Source organism: Zalophus californianus, chromosome 2, assembly GCF_009762305.2.
Source record: "Zalophus californianus isolate mZalCal1 chromosome 2, mZalCal1.pri.v2, whole genome shotgun sequence".
In the NCBI taxonomy this organism is placed as follows: domain Eukaryota; kingdom Metazoa; phylum Chordata; class Mammalia; order Carnivora; family Otariidae; genus Zalophus; species Zalophus californianus.
Genome location: NC_045596.1, coordinates 70,474,931 through 70,494,614, shown reverse-complemented (window position 1 = coordinate 70,494,614; position 19,684 = coordinate 70,474,931). Strand labels below are relative to the sequence as shown.

Sequence of the window (19,684 nt, the reverse complement as noted above, 5' to 3'; positions counted from 1 at the left end):
TTTTTTGGCAGACATATGTAATACTATACCAATTTTGAAACAAGCTTTGAAGAATGTGGTTTGTTTTTTTTTTTTTAATTAACCACTACCCTTCAACTGAAAAACCCCCAAATTGTGAGATGAAGAAAGACCTCACGAGTGGCACTGGGAGGATAAGTTTTAGGAGGTTTGGACTTAGTGAGACAAACCCCCCCCCCCCCCACTGTTCCTTGGGTCTCACTCCCCAAGGCTCCTGGGCAGGGCGGGGGAAGGCAGAAGAGACAGGAAGTGACCAGTCCATAATTCCCAGGACTACACAGGATAGGCTATGAGCCCTCATTCTTCTGGATTGTCTACCTTCTCCTTGCCACTGACCGGGTTTTACCAGTCGTACTGGGGAGCTTTCTGGTTTATTTGGTTTTTACTTCCTCTAAGTCTGCAATGATTTAAAGAATAGTTAGGGTTCATAGGCAAATTTTTTTCATGAATACTTTCTTTTCCTTGTTTCCATTTTGACATCGGGGGAAACAAATTTTAACAATATCAACACAATTAGTAGCATGAGTAAGTAAATCACTGTTCAGCCTTACACATTTTTAATTCAAGGTGCAAGCAAAGAACGGGTAGATGGAAGAATTTTAAATGAGGGGATTTTAGGTAGCAGTACACGTCCTACATGATTCACAGACTGTTAATTACCATTGAATAATTACAAGGCTATCACTTCATTTAATTAAAGGTGGCATTTTTCCTCTGGTGTGGAGGAGAAAAACATTCTCCCTCTCAGGATAACCTCATCCCAACGTCAGCCTTTCACGGTCAGACTTTCTCATTGTTCCACACAAAACAGAGTGAGCGACAAGTGCTCCTTCCCTGCTCTCCACAGAGCATTTTGTATTAGATGAGAGGTTCCTGAACCAGTTAGCACAGAATCACCTGGAGGACCTGTTAGAACATGGAGCGCAGAGACCTACCCCCCCCCCTTGCCAGCCACCCAGCTTCTGAGTCAGTAGATCTGATGCGGGGCCTGAGATCTGCATGTGTAACAAGTTTCTAGGTGGTTCTGAGGAGTACAAGAGAGCGCACTCTTCTTGGGCTCTATGGATCACTTTAATAAAGCTTACCAAAAACAGGAGCAATGATGACAGCAACAGCAGGTTGCCAAGGACTGCCACCACTTAATGTCTGTTATTTGGTCAGCACGGATTTAGGCACATCACACCAGTGTCCTATTTAATTTTCACAACAACTCTGTGAGAGGGAGATTATGAACCCCATATTCTGGGTGGAAAAAAAAAAAGGCAAAGCTCAGAGATTTACTTGGTGTTAAATAATGGACCTTAAAATTTGAATGCAGGTCTGCTTGGCAAAAGAGCATGTATTCTTAATCACAGTTCTGCTAGCAAGTTCTGCACAGCAAGGTTGTGTTAAATAGGGCAACAACAAAGAAGGCGTACTGTACGTGTGTTCACTCACAATCCTCATAATTCCTTGTTCTCAAAGAGGTACACATCGATAAGTGAGGTTTCACCCCTGCCACATGAGCAATCTCAGAGCCACAAAATGTGTTTGGTTAAATGTATTCACATGCGTCTGTCTTTGCCTACAGACCTGACAGAGAGCCCTTGGAGAAAGGGATGGCCGGCAGCATGAAGTTACTCCTCCAGTTATAAAAGCTGTACTAAAATTCTTATTTTAGAGCCTTTTTTTTTTTGGAGCCCCTTTTTAACTTACAGATTTGAGGTCCCTGGCCCCATAATAACCTCTGGATTCACAAGTCATCTCCAACATGCTAAGGGGCTCTTCACATTAATTTCTTTCAAGGACAGGCTGTAAATAAAACTTGCACCAAAGCTGCCATTCCATGCCCGATATTGGGCTCCCCTCCCAGTAACTTCTGGCCACTGACCTAAGCCATGTTCCTTGGGCCTCGATGCCAGTTGTCTGGTCAGCCCAGGAGCCCCCACCTGGGGAGAAAAAGACCACCAAGTCACAGGATGATCTGAAGCAACTGACGGTGGCATTCACAAACAAGGCCCCGGGGGGAGGATGCAGAGTCTGACCACCCAGCAGACGACCAGGAGTTCTGCCTAAATAACCGAGGGAAATACTGTCAGTTGCCACATTGTTGCTTTGGGGTCATATACTACTGTCCACCATCTGCAGAGGTGCAGTGCTGATGCTTCAAAAAGATCTCTGCAAAGTGCAACAAACCACCTCCCCCTCTTTTTTTTTTTTTTTTTTTTTAAGCAAACATGAAAGACCAAAGGGGAAACCCCAGGCTTCAGTTTCCAGAGCCTGGTGTGCCCTGCAGAACACAAGTGCACAAGGCATTGCGAAGGGGGACTGTGCCACAGACGGAATTCCGCCCTTCTAATCCACACAGGAGCCCGAGTGAAGCTGGGAAGTCTAAACCATGCAAAGATGCTCTCGCTTTCGGAGAGGTGGTGAAACTCCAGAGGAATTCGAAGCTGCCCATTCAGCCCCTTGAATGCAGTCATTTAGTCAAGCCCATGCTGGGGCCTGTCAGGGCACATTGACTCTGACTTTTCAAATGCTCCTCCTTGGGGTTATGGGTGGGTGTGATAAAATGAAGAAATCACAGCTCTGTGATGAGCTCTGTAATGAGAGTGATCCTCTTTGTCACTTTCCTTGCACTCAAAAAGGAGAGGAACTTATGTGGCAGGAGAAAAGACAGTAACAGGAAGGCCCACGTTGAGCGTGAGCTGTGGGGCAGCATGCAGGCTAGGCCATCATCTGGCTGGGAGCACCTTCTTCCAGGCTGGAGCCCACAGGCCCTGCTGCTAATCTAGGTTAGTCATGCAGGATCGCTGGATGCCATTGGGCGCTTCCATGGCAACCCCGGGCCCACGGGGCAGGCTGTGCACAGCTGACTACCCATTTATCACCCTTGACTGGCTACTTCACACAGACCTGCCTCTGATAGATGTGACCAACTCTCTCTAGAACTCACGTTTAAAAGTTTAATTCTCCCTTGGGGGATAGAATGTAATTTCTCCAGTGTATTCAACTCCCGAGGCATGGAAGAGACATTTGGCAGGAAGGAAAGGACAAAATCCTCAAATCAACAACGTATGTTAATTTTGGAAAAGGAGGAGTCTTTATACTGTTTAGGAGCAGCACTATGCCATTCTGATTTGAATGTATAAAAGATAAAACAAAACGAAAAACTTGCAAGTCTATTCACAAAAGTTGGACCACCCTGGTTTAGAGAATGGTGATAGAACATGTCACAAGTGAGAGGCAGAAGGATAGCAGGTTTGGGTTCTTACTCTTGTGCAAGTGACTTTTTTATTTTGAAAACCACTCCTCTTGACTTTTACAGTCCATCTTCTGGCCCTTTTTTCCCAGGTTTCTCTAGTCCGACAACCTAACATCTAGGGAACATTTTTCACACATTACAGAAAAATATCAATATACTTCAAAACACAAAATTCGCTTTGTCATTAAAACTATCATTCATCAATACAGTTTAAACATAATAAATCAAAGTGGCTCCACATTAGAAGAAATGTTGCTTCAAAGAATGGAAAATCTTTTCCTTCTTTCGCTTTGTGCATATGAAAGACTTTGCAACAGGCTTTCTTGTAATAAAAATCACTCAGCTAAATCTTCCAAAGATTTCACCTTTATTACTTCCCCTATCACCTAACATACACAATAAATGCAAAGAAAAAACAAAGACTTAATCCTTAATTTCAAAAACCAAATCTGATTTAATTGAAAAGAGAAATATAAGCAAAGTGAAATGACAAAATCGCATTATGTCGCTGCTGTTTTCCTAGAGGAGCTCCCAGAGGATCATCTCAAAGTAACGGCTCTCTGCTACTCACCTCTGCTTGCCACAGAAGACTCAGCCTCATTAGAATACTCAAAGTTGTACAGAATTCCATTTTGCAAAAATTAAATCAACCCTTTAAGATTTTTTTACGTAACGGGCGCCTGGGTGGCTCAGTCGTTGGGCGTCTGCCTTCAGCTCAGGTCATGGTCCCAGGGTCCTGGGATCGAGTCCCACATCGGGCTCCCTGCTCCGCAGAGAGCCTGCTTCTCCCTCTCCCACTCCCCCTGCTTGTGTTCCCTCTCTCACTGTGTCTCTCTGTGTCAAATAAATAAATAAATAAAATCTTAAAAAAAAAAAAAGATTTTTTTACGTAACTTAAAGGCATACTATCAGTTTTAAACTGAGAAAGCCTCTACCCAGGCAAACTTGAGTAAAAAGTCAGTTACTTACATCCTAATGAAAGACATGTTAATTTACCTTTCAAAATGAATCCGCCAGTTATTTTCCTGCATGCATGTTAATATGTAGCAAAGGTCTGAAAGGATTCACTTTACAAAAATCAAGAAGGAGCACCAGATTAGGGTGGAGGAGGTGAGTGGTAGTATGGTGGTTTAAGGAATATTTTAACACTTTTTCCACAAGAAAGTATCCATCCATTTATTATTTGTGTAGTTAAAAATTTTGATTAAGAACAAAAGAAATTGCCTCATATAACAACATCAAGATCAGGGCTAAAGAAATACTGGGGTGTTGAACATTCTGTCAGTAACTCTCACTGGTACCTATGAACACTGATTTTGGACCCTGGACTCAGTCTTTGATCATTACTAATATTTATAGACCCATCTGCATAAAGCAGTGCATTAGAGGCTATGTCCCAAAATCTATAAACACCAGCAGCTCTTTTTTTTAGAAGAGTAGTCTCACTATAGCCCATTTTGGTTGTCTCAATAGATCATAAATATATTTCGAGAGGCATTTGTACCCTGTAGACGGAAAAGCACAAGAATTTGTCTTCTTCGATGGTCTTAAAAGGGCAGCGAGGGAAACTGTACCGGTGAGGACACGCTGCTCTAACAAGAGGATGAGGGGAATGGAGACGATGAGCTACCGCGTTCCTATGTGTAGGACACAATCCCTTACCTTCTAAACATGTTTTATTTTTCACTCCGTCTTTTTTTTTTTTTTTTAAGATTTTGTTTATTTGACAGAGAGAGAGAGAGAGCGAGAGCAGGAACACAAGCAGGGGGAGTGGGAGAGGGAGAAGCAGGCCTCCCGCCGAGCAGGGAGCCCGATGCGGGGCTCGATCCCAGGACCCTGGGATCATGACCTGAGCCGAAGGCAGACGCTCAACGACTGAGCCACCCAGGTGCCCCTAAACATGTTTTATTTTTTAAAATGCATTTTATTTATTGTCTTTCTTTTAATTAACATATAATGTATTATTTGTTTCAGGGGTACAGGTCTGTGATTCAACAGTCTTGCACAATTCACAGCACTCACCATAGCACACACCCTCCCCAGTGTCCATCACCCAGCCACCCCATCCCTCCCACCCCCCACCACTCAGCAACCCTCAGTTTGTTTCCTGAGATTAGGAGTCTCTTATGGTTTGTCTTTTAAACGCATTTTAAATATTTAAAAAAATTTAGAACTAGTACTGAGGCAGGTCATCATGCAAATGGCACAATTACACAAACCACAACAGTGAGAAGAAATCGCTCCCGACCTTGAAGATTTGACAATCTACGGGCTAAGGGTTAGTAAAATTCGTTTTTAATGCTATTTGAAATAAGAACACATTAATGTTATTGAGAAATTCCAGAAAACGGCAGTCTCTCAGAGGGGATCCCTAAAATGCTGACTGTTCTTACTTACAGTTAACTGAAAGCACATACAGAAATCACCCTCTCCCCCACAGTGGTCACAGGCTCACTAGAGACAAATTTGCCACCTATTTCTGTCCCCCCCCCCATTTAGTTATAAAGGTCCCTAGTGTTTTGAGCCCCCTCAGACCGCCTGCTTTATTGGCAACTACACATTGGGCACCAATCAGAAACATGGGCAGAAGCTGCTGGCTCTTCCCCTACAGGTCTCGTCTGTACTAGGATCAACCAGAGCACTGGCCTCATTACCACGCCATTCGTCTTACACACTCAACTGACCATGAAGGACCGCATCACATACATATAAAATAATGAGGCTGGTGAAAGTCTGCATCATTACAGCCACAAAATAAAAGAATGCGGTGGTCACAAACGAAGAAAGAATGTAGACTAGAAAGCTCAAACTTCTGGGCTTTTCTTTAAATGTTTGTCTCATTTAATTCATACTCAACAAAAAAAATGTTTTGGGTATTAAATCTATTAAGCATCCAAAATTCAAAGAAAGTGTGTGAACTTCCTTACTTGCAACTCAGAGCACAGCCCCAACAGGCTCCTTGTCCTGGGCCACTCAACTCCACACAGATACTTCATTGAACCTTCTAAAAATCATGAATCTGATCTTATTATTCACCTATTTGCAACTTTTCTGAGCCCAATGCTGCCTACAGGATTAAAGGTGATTGGTGGTGGGGCATCTGGGTGGCTCAGTAGTTAAGCATCTGCCTTTGGCTCAGGTCATGATCCCAGGGTCCTGGGATCGAGCCCCACATCGGGCTCCCCACTCAGAGGGAAGCCTGCTTCTCCCTCTCCCATTCCCCCTGCTTGTGTTCCCTCTCTCGCTGTGTCTCTGTCAAATAAATAAATAAAATCTTAAAAAAAAAAAAAAAAGTGGTGGTTAAGCCAAGCAACACCCTTCACTCTCTGGCTTCAACTTACCTCTAACCTTCAGGGGGTAAGACCTCTTTCTGCTTATTTCTCACCCCAAAATGGATAAGACCCATTTCTGCCCCTTCTCTCTCTTCTAGACACTATGAACACAAGGAATTGCGAGGCATGGGGGGGGAAAGCACAGCCCTGGTCTCTGCCAGTTCTCTCATGAACTCCTCTCCCCTGACTTTCAGAGCCTTCCAAAATATCCCTGCCCCTCCATCACAGTACCCCCAGCCCCAACCTCCACTCTCACCTCCCATTCCTGCTGTGAATAATTTCTGTCTCTGGGATACATCTGTTCTTGCAAATCTGTCCATGTTTAGATTTACAAAAATGAGACAGACCATACACGTGCCTACAGATTTTCTTTATTAGACTGAGCTCCTTAACGGCAAGGACTATTCCTGAGAGCACAGTGCTTAGCAAAAAGTGATACTTAATACATATCTTTGACTTAATGCATTACTCAGTTTCAAACAATCCAGAATTCTACTGAAGTCTGCCAGTCTTACTCATTATTTGATGACAAAATATGATTCATTGTCTGATACCTAAAACTGATTTTTACCAGATTGTTGTACCCATCAAATGACTCAAGCCTAGAAGGAGGCTGACAGCTCTCTTTCCTAGGTCAGCCACGAAAGCTGCCTCAGCTAACACCATATGTTTATCAGTTAATATTACAGGCTTTTTCAGTTTGCCATATTTATCATGAAAGTCCAAGTATACTACACCAAAAAAAAAAATGAGTAACATTTATAGCAACTACACATTTAATTTTAAATCAAATAAGATTCAGAATGATATTAATAAGCTGTCTCTAGGACTAAAACTTCAACAACAAAAATCCCACAATGAAAAATCTCTCCATGCTGTTACAAATGCATCATGGGGAAAACAGAACAAAAAATACAGGATCTAGAGAGTTTTAAAATGCAAATGAGATTATGTGGCTCCTTCCACTGCTAAAAGATCACGATAGGCTTCCCTTAGCATTCAAGATTAAAATCCAGAAGCGTGACCTAGAAGGCTCCATCCCTAGCACATCTCCTCTTAATTGCTACCTCCAGATATATTCCCCTCCCCCTACCCTTCTCAAATACTAGCCACACAGGCCTTTCCATGCCTGGAATGAGTGGAGCCGTGCATTGCTGATCCCCACCTGGATGCTCTGTCCAGAGAGCTGAGGCCAATGTTGTCACCAACACCTCAGGTTAAAGGAGCTCATCAGTGAGGTTCCAGATCTAAATGTGCACCTGGTCCCAAGAGCATGAGTTCTGTAGCCCTTCGTCTCTTTGTCACTATCTAAAATTATCTTGTATATTCATTTATCTGTTTAATTATGTCTGGCTCTCCACACTCATCTCTTTCAAGAATGTAAGCTACTGAAGGTTAGTCACCTTTTTTTTCTCTCTTATGCCACACTGTGTACCCAGCACTAACCCATTAGGCTAATAGAGTATTGGCTGAATGGATGGAAATCTGCATACAGATGCAGAACCTCGAGTAGTGGTTTCTTTTAAAAAAAAAAAAAAAAAACAACAAAACAAAAAAAATCATACAATTTGAAGCTAACAGAAGTATTTTCAAAAGACCGTACAAAAAGATAGTACAAAAGATAGCATGTTGGGCGCCTGGGTGGCTCAGTTGGTTGGGCCACTGCCTTCGGCTCAGGTCATGATCCTGGAGTCCCGGGATCGAGTCCCACATTGGGCTCCCTGCTCGGCAGGGAGTCTGCTTCTCCCTCTGACCCTCTTCCCTCTCGTGCTCTCTATCTCTCATTCTCTCTCTCAAATAAATAAATAAAATCTTAAAAAAAAAGATAGCATGTTAATTTTTTTTAAACTAGGCAGTTATGGACAGCACCCTATAAATAACAGATTTATACAACAAATTGTCAAGTACCACACAGAAAGCAAGAGAAAAACAAATCATTCCTAAATTCATCTTGTGTCTCATGAGACTGCTGAAATGCCCCTAAGGGGATTTAAAAAAAAAAAAAAAGCAACTCTTCTCTCAAGTAATTATTCAGGAGCAAGCTTATTTTTTGTTCTTTTTTTTTTTTTTTAAAGAAGAGTCATAAGAGATCAAACATACCAAGTGGATATTTTTTGTCACTTAACATCTTGAGCACCAGCTAATTCCCAACATATGTCAAACTGAATGAATTACACTCTATAGAACAGCTTAGGAACTGTACAGATTTACCATTCCAAAAGGAAGAGTCCCTCCCAATGACTGAACTTCTAACGCACACACATTCCAGAAAACCAATTGCACCACATACGATAAGAAGAACTGTTTGAAACTGGGCCAATGTACCAAGTGCTGCTTCAGCCAGAATAAATGCTCAACATTCAGACTTGCTAACCAACAGCAAAAAGCAACAGGAAAAGGCTTACATTTGGAAAATGAAAGGAAAAACAATGTCTATGTATTGATAAGAACAGTGAGGAACAATGGGATAATGACAAAACTGGCAAGAGGTGATTTACTTTTCTAAAGAAGAAAATATTAAGAAACATTTATTATTTACATGAGTACACAGAGACCCATCAGCATATTCCAGTTACTGTACAAACAAAAAAAAATTGTAGGGCTCCTCCTCTATCCATTTAATGAAACTCATTCCGTTACAGGAGTATATCAAAGACTAAACTCAAGGATGGATCTTCCATTCCCCGGTCAACACACAACTTCCAGTAGAAGCCGCTGCCAATTATATTTTAAACCGAGTTAAACAGGCTGCTGTGGACATGTATATAAGAATAAAGATAAACTTTCTACAACTGAAAAAAGTTTTTTTCGGGCTCCAACAAACACATGGACATAAAAACACAAAGATAATCCAAACCAACTTGCGTATCACACAAAACAGATGACAACAATGTAAGAATAGAGCGTTGGTATGTTTTTACAGAATCATCAGGTTTTTTCTTTACCTCCTGAATTACAGTTATCTTTTTTTTTTGTTTAATTGCACATGTCACATTTGTTTTCAAGAAAGAAAGCTTAATGTCATAAAAACTAGAGGCAGCCTCATTATTCTATTCCATTTCATCCCACAGACATTTCAAGAAGGAAGAACAGGGAGATTATTACAGGAGAAGAAAGCTGGAAACATGTATTGGTATTTTATATGGCAACAAGCAACAATTACATGTTTCTAAATATTCTCATTTTCATCATAACCCCAGCTCACCTCCTACCACTGGCTATAATTGGCATCTCCTTAAAACTAAACAGTAAGCCATTGTTTTTCTGGAGAAGTCTCCCTTCATTTTGACCTCTGCTAAGCAGTGTTATGAGCCTTACAAAGCTTGTCAGGATTCTTTGGGCTGGATTTTGGCCCAGCCATGGACATTTATATGCAGAATATATCATCTTTTCCCCATCACTGCCAACACTCAGTTCACTCGCTTAAAACAAAGGGTATTTATCTAACTTAATACAGCACCCTCCACCTACTTGAACACCAGTAAACTAGAATCTGAGAGTTCACTCTTTTTTTTTTTAAAGTACACTGCAGGAGCTTCAAAGACTATTTTTCATAATGCTTTAAAATTTCCGTTTTCAACACTCTCTTTGAGAAGCAGAAGCAAATATAACCATTCTAAGGAAACAATAAGCAAACATTTAAAGTTACCAAATGCACTGATAATTTATATTAAAAGCCTCTGACTGTGAAACAGAATTGCATTTTAAATGTTATGCCACTTAAAGTTATTTAAGAGCACGAAGGCACTTCTATGGTTTTCCATAGTCCAACTAAGATCTTAAGCCTCACAGAATAAAAACAAAACAAAACAAAACAAAACAGAAAATCTATTTGTTTCCCGTCATTATTGACTCACCTCCTATCTGCCAGACCTAAGGACAAAAGAAGTAAGGGTTCTTGGAACACTGCATCACAAACTAAGGATGTAATGTATGGCAATTAACGTAAAAAAAAAAAAAAAAGTAAGGGTTCTACAATCTAGTGGGAGAAATACAAAGCGGGGGTAGGGGCAGACTGCTAAGAGTGATTGCAGAGGTTGGTTACAAGTGCTAAAGAATCAGGAGAAAAATACCAACTCTAAAGGAAGGAGCCTGGGATGATTTAATTAAGATCGGTGACATCTGAGCTTGAAGAATGAACAGAGTTTGGAAGAGGGGAAGGAGTCCCCACGCCCCTGCTGAGAAAGCATGTAAGTCTGTCAAGGGGTGATCATTCACCATGGGGTGTTTGCACCATCTTACTTCATTCCCCAACTTCAACTCCAAATTTCACCTAAAAAGGGTCCAAAGAACCACTGACAATTCACAGGGATGACAGCCTTTTGCAGCCATCCACTCCACTTGGCTGGTCTAGAGTCTCAGTGATATTTTAGGGCAGCAATCCCCTGAGAATTGCCTGTGGACTTTCCTGGGCCTGAAACAATGACCTCAAATTACTCCGCACATGAAAAACCGTCAATTTTAGGAAATGAGCAGAGTGGGGATGTCACGGTTTAGAATGCAAATGGACTTAACTGGCCTAGATGATGGCAAAAACAAAACTCACCACTCCTCCCACCCCTCCACCCTCCTCATTGTCCCAAAGAACACAGTCCCTGTGCCCACTTGATACAGGGCCTTGCGGTGCAAAGTCGGGCCTGACTTCCTAATTCAAATTATTTTACACTATTCTAAAGACCTCCTTGTGTTGTGTTTGAGCCAGCAGCCACAATTCCATGATTTTAAAAGTTCAGTAATAAATTTAAAAGCATTTAGTTGAACATCCCCACTCAAAATGTTCCTTGATTTCCTGACATGCTGAGCCCAGAAGTTTCAGGCTTTTAAGTAAGATTAGTTTAAAAAGAATAAGGCTACCAGTGGCAAAGAGGGGAAAAATGTGTTGCAACATTCCAATTTGAATGAACATCGGTTGATGCTTGAATTTCAACCTAAAAACATAAACAAAGTTAGCAGAAACAAAAAGATGGACTAGACCACGGGTTAGCAAACTGCCTCATGAGCCAAATCTGGCCCAGCTGCCTGTTTTTATAAATAAAGATTTACTGGAACACAGCCGTGCCCATTTGTTTCCACACTGTCTATGGCTGCTTTGGTCCTGGAACAGCAGAGCTGACTAGTGGCAACAAAGACTGCATGGACTTAGCAAAGCCTGAGATATTTACCATCTGGTCCTTTACAGAAAAGGTTTGTCAGCCCTTGGACTAGACCCTAAATTATTAAGAAAGAAAGATAAAGGGTGAATTTTTTTTAAAGTTTATTTTGAAGTGTTTCATTTTAAAGGAGTAAAGTACAGACTATTTCTGAAATAGTTTCTTCTGAAACATGTAAGGCTTTCAGTAACAAACCAAATTTCTCTCTTATCAGCTTTCCTGTCTTGGGGGGGAAAGATGAGAAATCTCCACTCTTATCTCTATCTAATTTTAATGCCTTACTCTTTTATTCCAAAAGATTAGCATACTGTAGTGCGCGGTGAAAAGTGTGCCAAGCTGGCAGCCTCCAGGGTCTGGCACCACTCACTGTACGATCTTATCTACTCCCTCCAGGACTCAGCTCTAATACCCTGCCCGGCCTAATGATCAACAGCCTCAAGTGGGTTGTAAAAAGAGTGTGTTGGTGGAAGTTTGGGAAACGCAGGGGGCATAAAAACCATCCCAGTCACTGGTTCCAACTGCATCTTCAATAGAGTAATGGACCTCACATTACAACTGTGTATGATTTTTAGGATGAAGTGAATGGGAAACGACAGAAGATGATGGAGATTGCAGATCAAAAGAAAACATTAGGAGAAGCTATGGGATTAAAAACTCCCAAGGCACAGTGAGTCCATCCAACTTCCCTGAGCTATCTACTTCAGCAGGCGGGTGTGGTTTGCGGAAAATATGAAGAATTAGCCAGTGGTTGCTAGTAAAGGTCAGAACTTACTGTTCCTCAAATGTCCTGGTTCTTTAGAAGTCTGGTGGGAGATTGCATCACTAGATTTGAATACCTTTATTTAAATAAAAGGATATTTGTCAGGTTGAGAGTGTAAGGAAACAGGCTGACAGCCTGGATAAAATTAAACCAAGATCTTCAAATGAAGGTAGAGAGAGTGAACCTCTTACACATTTTAATCTTATTCCTTGGATTTAAAGCCGTCCAGGGAATCTCTCAATAATCAAGGCTGCCACCCTCTCTCTGCCCTCAGGGGAATATCGCTTCCCTACAACTCTGACCCAATCACAGACTCAACTATTCCCTTAACAATAAAATAGCTGAGAAGTGGCTGAAATATTTACATTAGACTTTACCAAAAACCAGAGGATAACAGAACAGAAATAAACAGGTAACATTCAACCAGATAATCTGATTGACAAATTACAACTTGCCTCACTTCACCTCGGGGCCCCTGGTTATCTATGGACCCACCACCAGCCTACTTGGGAGAGCATTCCTTCACTCCCAGACTTCTCTCATTCATCCTGGTCCACCCACGCAGGATGAGTGACATTAACTAAGTCCACCTCTTTCAGGAGAGACCCCCACCTCCCTACCAATGACTTCCACAGCATGATCCTGGAAGAACACGACCCAGTCATCCTGGCACCCCTCTACTACATGCGCTCTTTAAGCAGCAGGCTTTAATTACACTCTGTCACATGCATTCCACTGTTACCCAGAAATAGGGAGTTCTTAAAGAATGGACAGAGGCCTGTACTCCCCATGAAGTACCTTAACTGGGAAAAGGGCTAATCCAAAATAAAATGTAATGATTTTGGACTCAAGCCTTCAAAGCACTCTATAAAGAAGGCTTTACATGTTTTAAAGAAGGAGTCGCTGCCACATGCCTGGTAACAAGAAATTTTAGTCTGTGACAGTCATGGGAGAAGTCATTTTAAAAAACAATATTCAGGGACGCCTGGAGGGCTCAGTCAGTTAAGCGTCTGCCTTGGGCTCAGGTCACGATCCCTGGGTCCTGGGATGGAGGCCCGTGTCGGGCTCCCTGCTCCGTGCGGAGCCTGCTTCTCCCTCTCCCTCTGCCTGTGCTCTCTCCCTCTTTCTGTCAAATGAATAAAATCTTTAAAAAAAAAAAAATATTCAAGGGGCACCTGGGTGGCTCAGTCAGTTAAGCGTCTGCCTCTGGATTCCAGCTCAGGTCATGACCTCAGGGTCCGGGGTTCGAGCCCCATAGGTGGCTCCCCATTCAGCGTTCAGTGGGGTGCCTGCTTGAAGATTTCTGTCCCTCTTCCTCTGCCCCTCCCCCCGCTCACATTCTGTCTCTCTCAAAATAAATAAATCTTTAAAAATTATTAAGAAAAATAAAAACACACAGAAATGATACCTCGAAAGGAGGAAAAATAAAACAGGAATGAGTCCATCACTCATCTTCTAATCCTCTTCCCACATACATACCAAAAAATAACGCTAAGATTAGTCCTATATCTTCATAGGGGTTTGGGTTACACAGACATATACACTGTCAAAATGTACCAAAACACCTCAAGTTTGTGCATTTCGTGGCATACCTGACTTTTATGGTGAAAGGGGAAAAGCCCTGTAAATACTTAACTTTAGTTGATGACATACAAGCTGAAGTATTTTGGGATCTGCAACTTACACAAGAAGCATAAGAGATTAATGGATGGATATAGCAATGAAGAGATGAGTACATACGTGGTAACGCAAATATAATAAAGTGTTAATAGTATAATCTGGGAATAAGGCTTTTTACTGTGAAATTCTTCCAACTTTCTGAATGTTTAAAATTTTTCCTAATACAGGGACGCCTGGGTTGCTCAGTTGGTTAAGTGTCTGCCTTCACGCTCAGGTCATGATCCCAGGGTCCTGGGATCGAGCCCCGCGTCAGGCTCCTTGTTCAGTGGGGAGCCTGCTTCTCCCTCTACCTGGAACTCTGCCTGCTTGTGCTGACAAATAAATAAATAAAATCTTAAAAAAAAAAGTTTTTTCCTAATACAGTGTTCGGGGAAATAGCCACAAGAATACACTAGTAAATATGACAGGATCTAAGAGGCTGCCAAACACGAGGAGATCCCACACGGTTCCATCACACACATCTACAGACAAAACTTCAGGTTGAACAGGAGGTCTCTACCAGAAAGAGGTAAGGGGGTAGAGGTGCACCTGAGTGGCTCAGTCAGTTGTGTCAGACTCTTGGTTTCGGCTCAGATCCCGATCTCAGCCCACATGCCCGCACATCCCCACATCAGGCTCCATGCTTGGCAGGGAGTCTGCTAGAAATTCTCTCCCCCTCTCCCTCTGCCCCTCCCCACACTTGGGCGCACACTCTAATAAATAAATTGTTAAAGAGGCGGGTGGGGCAGTGAGAAGCACAAATTCATCTATTAACTAGCACAGTGACTCCCTGAAAGGAAAGGACCTGAAGAGTGGTCCTGAACTGTGAGACATTCCATGACAGCTGCTGCCGGCAGAACTGAAACAGCCTGAGCGTACGTATGTCTGCACGCTGCAGAGTTTATCTGTGTGCGCGCACCGAGCAAAACCTTACCTTGCTCTTTCAAAATCTTCCACTTTTTCTCTATTGAGAAACTACAAGGGATCCAGCAGAGATACATATGTGCATTTGGAGGAGGGCATTTCCGACTCCCATTTGGAAAGCTTTTAGGGCAATCTCCTTAGCAGCCACTATGGAGACTTAATTCACCTTTCCCTCCCACTCCTCCAATCTTCACCTTTGTGTAAAAAAAAAAACAAACATTGTTTTTCCCTATTTGAGAACTAGATTGGTTGTGAGGTTTCAGAAAATTAATCTTCTCCAATTCTTGTCCTACTTCATGTACAGATTTAGTGCCTATAAAGGAACCACCGGAATCACATTTCCTTCTTCATGTTTCAAAGCGTTTTTCCTACAAGTCCTTCCCTACAAAATTACCAAGCCAGAAAGCTTTGGGCTTTAAGGAAGGCCTGATTCTGTGGTTTCCCTATTTTAAGTTACATCTGATATCTAAGATACAAAACGCCCAGAGTTTAGACACGTATTTTACACAAGTAAATTTGTAATACAATAGGTACCAATCTCCCTTTCCAAGTATTTTCTCCCTTGAGTTAGTTGAAAAGTGCTTCTGCAGTCAACCTCTTCCTTGCCAGATATGTTGAGGACCCATGTCACTCAGAATTCTTCCCTTGCTGCTTTAAAAGACTCACCTTAAGTTCTCTGCTAATGGGCTCCCTCACCTCTGACCCCTCTCTATCACCTCCTGCTACAGAGCTACCGAATGGAGAGAGCTGTGTGTCAGTCTCTTCCTGCAGCTTTGCTGAGTTCGGGGAGGGCAGAGAGGAGGATGAGCAATACACAATAGGATGCAAACACTCTGGCTACCAGCATTGCAAGCTGGTTAAGAGCGTGGTCTCTGGAGTTAGGGATGGGTTCGTACATGGACTCCACGACTTTCTAGTAGTGTCCTTTGGGCAAGTCATTTAACCTGAATGTCAGCCATTTTATTTTATTTATTTATTTTTAAGGGTGATACTAGGATTTACTGAACTGTGCCTTAGTACAGGCGCTGGGGCTTGCCCATGGTGCTCTTGATGTATAAAGCCCGGACGTTCTGCCAATTCTTCTTGAGCAAGGACACCAGGAAATTGACTGCTAAGTGGATGCTGTACACAAACTCGTCATCTGTCATCTTCACATGGCCAACAGCCACTGCCCGACACAGCACCTTCTTCATCTGGAATTTGATGGTGGACTTCACTTCATCCACTTTGGCCACCATGTTTTCATTGTGGGTCAGCAAGGAAGGGAACCTGCCAGCCTTATTCAGGCCTGGGCCCAGGATTCGTGGGATCTGCTTGATCAGAGATTCTGAAGCCAAAAAGGCATCATACTTCTTGGCCAGATTCTTGACTAATTTCTTATTCTTGTTGAGTTTCTTCAGCACTTCAATGTCCATGTGGGGAATATCCACTGCCTTGGCCTCATCACAGTGCTGCTGATGCCCCAAAACACATACGGAGAACTTGGGGCAGGGAGTGGACTTAAGCCTGACGGTGCCCAAGAAGCGTTTGCCCTTCTGAGGGTCACAGTTCTTCAGGCTGATCTGCAGCTCCACCCCGTCTCCAAAAACTTCCGGCGCTTGCACTGGTTCCTGTGCAGGACTTCCCGCACCGCCCCGTACAGGGTGTCGCAGGAGACTTTGCTGCTCATGGTTCTTCGCGCCGCAGTAACCGGAAAAGAGTGAATGTCAGCCATTTTAAAAAAGGTCGTGGCAATCCTGGTACCAATTCCCTAAAAACTAATGTGAGGTTTAAGTGAGCTAATGCCTGGTAGTACCATAGTTAACTGAGAGCACTCAAGCGAGCAAGAAAGGAGAAATCTGAAAATGTCTCCAGATGCACCTCCAGCTGTGCTCTTCAAAAAAACTCAGGTTTTACACTTTCCCAATTTGCAGCTTTTATCTATCCAAGCCTTTGTCCTCCCCACATCCCTCTGCTTCAACAAATCCTTTCCTTATCACCACCCTCAGAAGTGTTTCTTCCATTTCTCCCTTTCCTACAGGGCTGTGTAATCCACATGGTGCCCAGCAGTGTCCTGCACACACACGTTGCGTCCTAAACAGACTTTTAACTAACGCTTGGGGCCAGCACTGGTTGAGCTGGAGTCTGTTTACAATATACTAATGTTCTCTGAGGCACAAATATCCACATACCTATGAACTAGGAGGAACCAGCGGAGCAGGGGTTCTCAACTGTGGCACTACTGACATTTTGAACCAAATAATTCTGTGTGTCAGAGAACACTGTCCTGTGCATCGTGAGACATTTAGCAGGATCCCTGGGCTCCATCTTCGGTGATGGAAGCACAGTCTTCCCGGATGTGACAATCAATTATGTTTCTAGACTTTGCCAAATATTCCTGTGTGTGGGGTGGGGGCTAAAATAACCTCCTCTTCTTTTCCCTGCCTCCCCGGTGTTGAGAGCCACTGTTGTAGAGAATGAGAACTATTCCCCAAGTCGTGGCGTTAGTTTTCTACTCTAGCAGCAGTCACCACAATGCGGCACACGAAAAACAGACACGGGAACTCTTTAGCTACATCTGTGCAAGGCACCTTCGAGATTCTGTCACTACCAGCTATGGCCGACAGGGTGAGTCACAGACTCAAAACTCTAACGATACCAAAGGTTCAGAACCGCTGTAAGAATTAAATGAACTAATGCATACACAGTGCTTAGCCCAGTGCCTGGCCATGAGTTTAAGTATTCCCCACCTGTGAGCTCTTATCAGTTAAATATACACAGCTGAGTGCAAGTGCTGGGCAAGACAGCACAGGCCTGGGCTCTCCCCTCACCCGCTCTTTCCACGTTCCTCCCACCCATCTCCCCGAGGAGGAGGTAAGATAATTCAATACTAAACAGTACCAGGGTCCCTGGAGCTGATAGCGTATGAAGCGGCGTAAGAGAACAGAAGAAAAAAAAGAGAATCCAAGAACGGCAGGAAAAGTGTGGTGTCCTGCAGCAGAGGCAAAGGGGTGCACACATTTCCCACTAGACAGGAAGCGGCAGAAGGATGCTTAGTTCATTCCAAAATGAGTTTCTTATAAGGAAGCAGCATCCTGAAAGGGCATGAAGGGTACAAGGGATTTCACATCTACCCAGGGAAGTTCCACCCACATAATTCTCCCTTTCTAAATATTATAGGAGTTCCCTGAGTTAGAAATACCCCCCATAGCTGCAAATAGTTGCACTGTCTCTCCTTAATTCCCCATGTGGTAACCAAGTTGTGGGGAAAAGGTACTTCCCAGTGCGAGGCATTCGGAAATACTGACCTCATGTTTCTTCACCCTGAGAGGAATTTTACACATACTGTGTTTCCCTGCTCTCATCTCATTCCCTTTTCCTGCTTCATACACTTCAGCTGACACACACACACACACACACACAGTCATGTTCCATTTTCTCCATCCTTCTTTTCCTCCATTAGTAAACCAAGGCGCACTGACCATACAGGTAAGTGTATGAAGGACAAAGCTGACATTTTTGTGAAAGTCTAGAGTAGATGGGTAGAGGCTGTGTGCCAGCTCTGTAGCCATGATCAATCACTGAGAGTCAGTCACTTAATCTCCATGAGCCTCAGTTTCTTCATCTGTACAATGGGAGGGATAACCCCTGCCTAACAGATTCAATGACATCAAATATGCAAATTCTTGGCTCAGGGCTCAAAATGTAAGAGAATGCACAATAAAAGATTGCTATTATTATATACCAAAATTATACACGTCTGTGTCCTTCAAAGTACCCAAAGTTTACCAACAGAAATACTCCCAAGAAATTCATTTTTTCCACTTTTTCTTCCTATTAAACCTAAAGGTCCCTTACAATACTCAACCCTCCCACCAAAAAGAACCAACTTAAGCAGAAGATAAGCTGTCTTATTTAAGCATGGTTCATCTGCCTTGTTCAATCAATTGCACTGTTTTCCATTACTGTACCACATGTTTGACATTTTGGCACCATAAGTGAAGAAACATTCTGGGTTCAGCCTGGGGCCTAACCTTCATCACATGATTTTCGTTGCTGCTTCTGTAGAATTTTTTGTTTTCCAAACCCATTTCTGGAAGAAAAGCAGTCTGTAAATAGGAAACCATGCATGCTTTCTTTCTAAATTCCCAACATCTATTGAAATAACATCTACTCTTACCAGCAATTCAACTATGAAAACACAGGGAAAGAAATTTTTGAATTAAATAAGAAAGGTTTCTCTCAAAAAAAAAAAAAAGATTACAGTGGCTCTTGCTGTCCTAAAGTTTGGGCACAATTTTTAAAGGAATTCTATAAAAATATAAGATCTGAATTTTCTATTCCTGATAATCTAAACAAAGTTTACAAAGTTAAAGACAATTGCCAAAAATCTGTTTATTTCCTTGTCAATTTTAAAATGATATCGCAAAAACAAGAAATGTAATTTTTCATTGGCTAATTTATTTTTTTTTTAAAGATTTTATTTGACAGAGAGAGACACAGAGAAAGAGGGAACACAAGCAGAGGCAGTGGGAGAGGGAGAAGCAGGCTTCCCACCGAGCAGGGAGCCCGATGCAGGGCTCAGTCTCAGGACCCCAGGATCATGACCTGAGCCAAA

At 42.6% G+C, this 19,684-nt stretch overlaps 1 protein-coding gene and 1 pseudogene across 5 annotated transcripts in view; both read right to left on the bottom strand.

Moving 5' to 3' along the window:
* Positions 1-19,684, bottom strand: part of AFF1 (AF4/FMR2 family member 1) — a 202,261-nt gene that overhangs the window by 97,869 nt on the left and 84,708 nt on the right. The gene's annotated exons all lie outside the window — the stretch shown is intronic.
* LOC113924992 lies at positions 16,092-16,756 on the bottom strand (annotated as a pseudogene).